Source organism: Pezoporus occidentalis, unplaced genomic scaffold (assembly GCF_034315485.1).
Source record: "Pezoporus occidentalis ecotype Australia unplaced genomic scaffold, CSIRO_AGI_Poc_V1 ctg3, whole genome shotgun sequence".
In the NCBI taxonomy this organism is placed as follows: Eukaryota; Metazoa; Chordata; class Aves; order Psittaciformes; family Psittacidae; genus Pezoporus; species Pezoporus occidentalis.
This window is the reverse complement of record NW_026914940.1, coordinates 8,624,214-8,632,247: the sequence shown is the minus strand read 5'-3', so window position 1 is coordinate 8,632,247 and position 8,034 is coordinate 8,624,214. Positions and strand designations below refer to the sequence as shown.

The window sequence follows — 8,034 nt, the reverse complement described above, 5'->3', positions numbered from 1 at the left end:
AGAGAATCTGAATTATTTTCAGCCTAATGGTTCCCCAGTTGATTTATACTCCTTATGTTAACCAGAACTGCAGAAACTGGCACAAAGGTGAAATGAGTGCCCTGTATAACCCAGTTTGCTACCCCTGGCAGAAGTAACTGCTTCATATCTTAGAGTGGGTCCAACTTGCTTCATAATTGCTGATCGGACGAGGCCACACATTATGCATCACAACAGTGTTTTGTGGAGCATTATGGTACTGTTTCCATCCCTATTACTGCTTCAGCAAGTATATATCCATCCTAAGGCCCAGCAGCAAGAGGCTGGCTGTCCCTTCCTCAGCGGTGGTGGCTGTGTCTCAAGAAAGGAATGTGTCCGTCCACCATGTTCCAGTCACTGTGCCTCTCAGGGTGACTTCAGCAGTGACAGCTTGTTTGCTGTTTTCTCCCACAAACTTTTTCCCCTATTTACCCTATTACCCAAACACTTCAGGCAAAACCAAAACATCTTTGTGCTTTCTTCCATTCTGGAATCTTTTTGTTTGGTTTGTTGGTTGGTTTTTAGGTCTTTGGGGGTTGGGTTTTGGTTGTTTTTTTTTTTCTTTGGTTGATTGCGTTCTTTTAGCAATAAGGCATTGAATACTATATGGCAGAGAGAGATGGGCTTATTTTAAAGTGCCTTAGACAGAAAGATCACAAAGAGTGGCACTTGCCCTTCCTCATACAGTTCAAGCCAGAGCTTGTTTGTGAGCGGTGGCTGGGTCTAATCTCCTATGGCAGTAGCTACACAAGATCTCCCCTTCTCCTCATACCTGTTAAAGCCACAGAGGAAGAAACCTACCTGATCTATACTGTAAAGAAATGGAAGATGTGCAAAAAAGGTGTAAAAAAGTATATAACAGGAATCAATCCACTTCAAAGTGGATATTCCAGAGCAAATGATAATCTTAAATCAGGGTTCAAATGCTTTATTAAAACAGCTTTTCTCCACGGGAAGCAGATATAATGCCCTCTCCTGGTTTGTGGCACCTCTACACTCATATGCAAACCTCATTTCATATTTCTCTTCCTGAAACATTTACCCTTAGCTTGAAGTGTCCTCATTTGAAGGTCCTCTCCTCTGCTTCTTTGTTTGTTTCCTTGTCAACCAGTTACACAGGCAAAGGAACCATTAAGAGATCTACAGAAGACACCTCTGTTAATGAAAAAATCTTGAAATGGCTTAACATCTCAGTAGCTTCCCAGCACAAGGTGCTGCCCATATCCTGACTGGTCTGCCCAGCTGTATCTCCCAGCACAGGAGTTTGTTCCAGCCATGGGAAAGAAGGTGGTTTGAAATGGTGCTGGCATACCCAGAACCACAAGAGCCCAGGTACTTTGTTGTAGCAGCACATCGCACTGCCACTGTGACCCCTTCCCTGAATATTGCTCAAAGCCTCTACACATGTGAGTAAATGCTCCACAAACTCCTCCAACACAGTGCACAATGCAGCTCACAGATGTGGCCTTGAATCATTGGCTTTGCTACTGAACCCTCCCCATGTACCTCCTGCATAATGGAAAACATCAGCTTTCAGGAGAACTCATAGGATGGTCATGTATAGACCCTCAGGGGAACGAGAGTCTGCTCTGCTCCCCAGTGAATGACTCAGACACCCAAATGAGTGGGCTCTGTCTTTCCAGCTTCCACTTTCCCAGTCATGGCCTGTTCTTGTGTTCCTCACTTACATTAAATTCCCACACTGGGCCCTTCTTGTGTAATTCAGACTGAGATTTTCTCCTCTTTCTTTTCCCTCCCTCCCCTCCGCCCCCCGCATCCTCTGTACAACAGAGCTGGCCACACAGCAACAGAGGAAATGAACAACATCTGGTGAGATTGATTCTTCGCTCTTGTAAGCAGTGTAAGCTAACAGCTGTGTCAGGCATTTCATCCAGCTCTGGAATAGAAAAGAAATCAATCACACATTCTCCTTTACCACACCTCCTCATTCTGGCATCTGCACCAGTCCTGCGAGATAATTGCCTGGTTCACTTCCCTGAAAATATACTGGAATCCCACCCTTTGTACAGAGGACACCCCTTGATGCAAATACAATGATTCTTTCAAAATACAGGAAAGTTAAAAAAAAAATAATAAAAGAATTTAATAAAACTATACATGAGCTTTTGTGTGGGTTTTAAAAATGGGGAGGGAAGGGCGTTTACTCATTGAGGTGCCTAATCACTGTTGTATCCAATGGCTCTTGGCAGTACCTAGGCACTTAAAAAAGACACTTTTAGGCATAGACATGAGTTTTTCCATTATGCCCAATGATGCCATAATGGCAGCAACATATCTTGTTGGATTGAAACCTTACTGCTGACTGCTCTGGAAACCAGAGCATAGGGACAGATGAGATCCAAGGCAGTAGCAGCCACAGAAGAGCAGTAGATGTAGTAAGAGAAGGATAATTTTCTTTTATCTTATGGCTCCATCAGCCAGCTTTGGAGCTAAGGATTAATCTCTCCTTTTGAGTGTTCTCACTGACAGTGCCATGGGACTGCCAACTACCTTCAATTCCCTGGGCAGTTTCTGTGATGCAGACATCTGACCACTAAGTACTCATCGAAGATCCACCAACAGTAATAATTACTGTCCCACAACCTCAGCTCTGACCACAGAAAGCACAGCACGGCTCAGGAAGGAGGGTTCAAAGGTAGTTTTTAAGAGTCTGGGACAGCTGAGCGCTGGGCAACTTGCCCTGTTTGTCTCCCAGCTGCTTATGCTAATGGTCTCATAGATAAACCAGCTGCAAAGAGCCAGAAGCAGGGAGCATCTTCATCTGCCCCTTGGGGTGCTGAGTTTGACTCAATTTCAGTGAGATTCTGGCAAAATGGATGGCCACAGCAGTCTAGAAAAAGAAATTTGTTTATCATCAGTCTAGACAGGTATTTGGTCTATAATCATAGACAAAACTTGGGCACAGTCAATCTGCTAGACTGACCACGCAGGCTGCATGCTGGACTTCTCTGCAGAGATTTAAGCAGCCTGAGTTCTTGCTATCCAGCCGCTTTCCTAGGGGCACTTCAGAGTAATGATGTTGCCCACCTCCAGCTCTCCAGAGATGTTTTCTGAGGGACCTATAGGATTAGTTATGCCCACGAGAAACTGAAAAACAAAGGATGATGCTAAGAGGGACAGCAATGGATGATATTGCATTCGGCACACTGTCCTGCAGTTTTGCTAACACCGGAAATGGCTAACTCAAGGAAACATAAAAATAAAAGGAACTCTCTCTTGTCACAGATGTCTCATGGCCACAGTGAATTTTCCAGTGTCTCTTCATTGACTTTCATCCTGCAAATCTTCACAGCCCTGAGCACAAAATCCCCATGAAGTAAAATGCAGGGCATATTGTATCTTCCTCTCTGCCAGCCATGTGCACATAAAATCAAGTTCTCAAATCAGCGAGATTCACCACTGTAGAGTGGAGAATTTGGAAACAACCTAAGAGAAAGTGGGAGACAGCCAATAAAAGACATACGTAATCAAGGGAAGCAAGCTACAGGGCTAGGGGTTTGCTCAGCGTTGAAGATTTTCCAATAAGCAATGTAACAGAACAGATTTATGATTTCACCATAAAGTTGCATGATACCGTTTAATGAATTAAACATTCGCATACAGGTTCAGAGAAAATATTACTGACTGGGAGAGCATAAAAGCATTGGGACATTCTTCACGTTTATTACTCATGAAAAGCTAAAGAAAGCAAGCAATCACAATAGCAGTGAAACATACTTTTCCACCCACATAACATCTGATCAAATATTCACAGATGGAATTTATATGGGGGTTTATGGTAGTTTTTTTAAGATGCAGTTGTAAGTTAGGTTCTGCTAAAATCCAAATCTACACATATATCTTGGGTATTTATAGGAGTCTGATTACCATAATAATTGAGCATTTCACCTCTTTTAATGTATTTATCCTCACACCATCCTCGAAGGATGTGGTACCATTCCCAATGATGAGATAGGAACAAAGGCACTAGAGAGGATGTACACAATAAAGCGCCTTAGCTGCCTTCAGTTTGGATATTGCAATGCCTAGAAATTAGGCATTTGGCTACATCAGAGTGCTTAAAAGAGCAGAGCTAAACAGCTTCCTAACCAGTTAAAAAGAAAGGCTACATGCTTCCATTGACAAAGCAAGGATAATTATCTAATGTAAAATTAAATTCCCCTGGACAGTCACATTTTGGAATACTCTGCCAAAATGAGAGTCCTGCCTTCCAGCAGAAATCCAGTAAAACACAGCTGACGAACACAGAGATCTAAGGACCAGATTGTTTCTTTTTCTTTTTTCTTTTTTTACCACTTTGACACAGTCTTTTCAGATGACAAATATTCAGGTCCTAAATTCTGCCTGAGTAGCCTCTCTGAATTCTGCCTAAGACACTGCAGGTGGGTGAGGAAGGCTGTGATAAACTCGCTGGCTCCCAGGAGCAGCAACAGCCCATCAAGTAGAAGGGAAAATGCTCTGTGATTACAATTATGCTCCAGTGCCTTCGATCCCACACCACCACACTAGTGCCTTCATCCCACCAGCACTCAGCAGTGCAGGACTGGCTCACCTGAGGGACTGAACTCCTCTCAGCCATATACCTGAGTATTTTCCACTCTGATGCTCAACCTGAACAGGTCCCTGACAACATACATTTATAGAAGTTGCAAGATGGATATTTCTGAGGTTACCAAATCGAAGCAAATAAGTTTCCTTTTGCAGGAGACTCTTGCTCTTTGTTTGGACTCATGTCCCTGACATGAAAGCATGTGTGATACGACAGTAAAGCAGGGAAATCTTGCATACTGTAGACTGGTTTTTAGAAGTATAATTAAGCAAATAAATGAGGCTGAATATATGCCCAAGACTCAGGAAGGATCATTCAGTTGGGTTCACACAAAGATGGGTTTCAATTCAGATTCAATGCGCTGGCACATTGCCCAAGGCCTTGTGCCTATGAATTTTGGTCAGAACAACAGAAACTCATGATCTTACAGGGAAATACAGCCTAAAGCATCCAAAAGCAGTAACTGACTCACAGCAACATGGAAACAGGCCAGAACTACATTTGCTTCTGATGTGGTGAGAAATCATTCGAGCCTTAGCATCAGTGTTGTGGTCAGCTTGGAAAATGGGGTAAATTTGACACCACTACTGTGCTGAAAACATTCAAAAGATTTTCCCCACTCTTCTTCCATCCCTACCTCTAAAAATTAGCTCATAACTACTCAGTCTCCAACATTTAAAAAACATATACATGTAACCCAAATCCACTTTGACAGCCAGAGATTTAAGTATATCTCTATAAACAAATAAGGTCCGTCCAGTTCCCAGTTACCAAACGGAAAGGAAGTTATATAGTAAAATCCTCAAAACACACAGGCATCTGGCTTGAGTACTGTATTCATTCCTTCCTCAACACACAAAGGAGTCTTGTTGAATCTCTGGTGGGCCTGTAATACAGAGGGACACATACCAACACACCAGGAGGAAACACAGCATCAGGTTCATAAGGGGCTATGTGCCATCGGCTGGTACTGAACTCAACAAGAGGTGACATCAACCATCTGATACTCATTCCTGCACATTGTGACTTCTGCATGACGCTGCTTCAGAGGCTGCCTGGCCTTTCCGAGCATCATCAGCCCAGCAAAATTGTAGAGCTAGGGCTGTTTATTCAACAGCAATTGGCAGGTTAAACATGGACAGTTAAAGGAGGTGCTTCCCTTGACTGCCCATTCACTAGAGGCAGATGAGCTGCAGTAGATACAGTCAAACTGTATGTGATGCAGTTCCCAAACCATCATCTGCAACCTGAGTGATTACAGAGCAGATGCAAATGGCTGTAGTCCAAAAGTTACTTCACATGCAATTCAGCTTTCCTGCAAAGAAAAGGAGCAACCTCTGGGAGAAGGAAGGAAGGAAATATTGGGGAAGGCAATTATCTCTGCCATCTAGGTTTCATCTTCCTTTCTGCGAACCGACACCCTTAGGAAAAGATCCATTTGGGACTTTGAAACATCCTACCAAAAACATCCTATGTGTTATTTTTTTAACAGCATGTCTCAGTGTGTTATTGGTCATCTTATTTGTTATTTTAATTTGAAAAATTTCATTTGAAATGAGTAAAGAAGGAAAACCTCAGGCTCTTTTTTCTCAGTTCATTGTTTCTAGGCTGAAGTTGCAATGTGTAAAAATCACTTCAGCTGTTTTTTGTCATTACTAGAAATAAAATGACTGAATGACTTACTATCACATGGCATTCAGATTACAAAAGCAGCACTACATAAAAACCAGTGGGGCACATATTAAATGGATTAAAATTGAACTAGATTTCTAATAGTGACTGTATGATGTGGTTACTTGAAATAGCTGAAGATTAGACTCAGTGACCCAGGAGGTCTCTTCCAGACTTATACTCCTAAAAAGCAATTGTTAATAGAGAATCATCTTCAAAGGGAGAGTATTTTCTGTGGGTCTTATAGAGATCTCCTTTTGTCCAATGTTACTCAACATCTTTAGCAAGGATGGTGAAGTTTTTGGAGGACACAAGCATTTGGAGAACAGTGAACAATAATGGGAACGGGTCAGTTGTGCTCACATCTTGGTAAACTGTGTTATTTTGAATGTCATTCTCCAGTGAAACTCACTATTCCTACATCTGAGACAAAGTCACTCTTAGAGCATATCCAGAAGTACGTACTTCTAAAACCCTATTATAATATCCAGTAAAACAGGAGATAAGATGTTTGATTGTACAAACAGCATGCTGTGCAAAGGGAAATGTTAATATTACCTCTGCCTAGAGTGCTGGTGAGTTTATTACTCAAATAACATGTGCACTCCAAGGAGGTAGCTGAAGCACTGGAAAGGGATCAGGAAAAGACTACAGCAATGATTCTATGTCTGGAAAATATGCCTTAAAACAAAAGACTTAAGAAGCTCAGCCTCTTTAACTTCTGTAACAAAAATCTGAGAGGCAATGAAATCACAGACTGTGTTTGGGCAATGGAAAATATTCCTGACAATAAAAAGTTGCTCAGTTTAGCAGACAAAAGACTTGCAGTGTCTGACCAGATAGAATTTGAAATTAAGATTCAGGTGAGATAAAGCACAGATTTTTAATAATGAGTTCAGATATTAACTGAAACAACTTACCAAGGAATATGATAGATCTGTAAATCTCATGAAGTCTGAAAGGCCAGGTATCTTCCATAATACCATGGCGTGGCTGAAAGAAGTATTCATCTCGACACAGGGTTGACACGGGTCCTTGCTGAGAAGAAAGCAGTATGGAAGATCAAAGCCCCTTTATTGATTTTAAAACCTGTGATGAAAGCTAAACTGCACACTTACATGTACCATCATATACAGCCTCTTGGTCATGATGTAGACTCTCTCAGGAATCTCTCCATCCAAAATGCACATTTATTTTGACTTCAGTGAGCCACCTACTAGGCCTTTATTCTTTCTAAACTGTTCCATTCTCTGAGTTCTGTTTTCATACCTTCTTTTAATCCAATGATTCCTCCTTGCCTCCCCATAAAGTTGTCACTTCCTTCAGATGCTCAGACTGATGAAAGAGCCATACTGAAATAAAAACTAAATGAGGTGAAAATATATCTCATAAAAAGAAAAAAAAAACACCCAACATTAGGGAGTTTACAGAGAGATTTCCTACTCCTCTGGCTCAGATAGCCATATTTTATTCCTTCTAGGAAACAGAAAACCCTTAATCCCATAAGAATGCAGCCAGAATCAAAGAGCCAGAGGAGGCGTTAGGTTGCAAAAAGAGGAGGGGGGGAAAGAAAGAAGAATTTTACAGTCAGCCCTTCAACACAACATGAATGAATGGGCCATCACCATAGCTACTGTGTGGAGCACAGGCACGGAGCAGAGAGGACAGGGGAGAAAAATATGATAAACTAGGAATCTACACAAAAAGTCCACAGCCAGATACAGTGGGTTAACACAGTGTAATAGGCTGTTGAGTGCTTAATGAGCCAGATGCCG

General features: G+C 41.9%; 1 long non-coding RNA gene across 1 annotated transcript; it reads right to left on the bottom strand.

Annotated features, from left to right (window-relative positions):
- Nucleotides 1-4,310: 4,310 nt before the first annotated feature.
- Nucleotides 4,311-7,780, bottom strand: LOC134168032 (uncharacterized). Its single transcript, XR_009966372.1, has 2 exons — nucleotides 7,180-7,780; nucleotides 4,311-5,903 (listed from the first exon to the last, which is right to left on the bottom strand). It is a non-coding gene; the product is annotated as an uncharacterized LOC134168032 (long non-coding RNA).
- Between the last annotated feature and the right edge of the window lie 254 nt (nucleotides 7,781-8,034).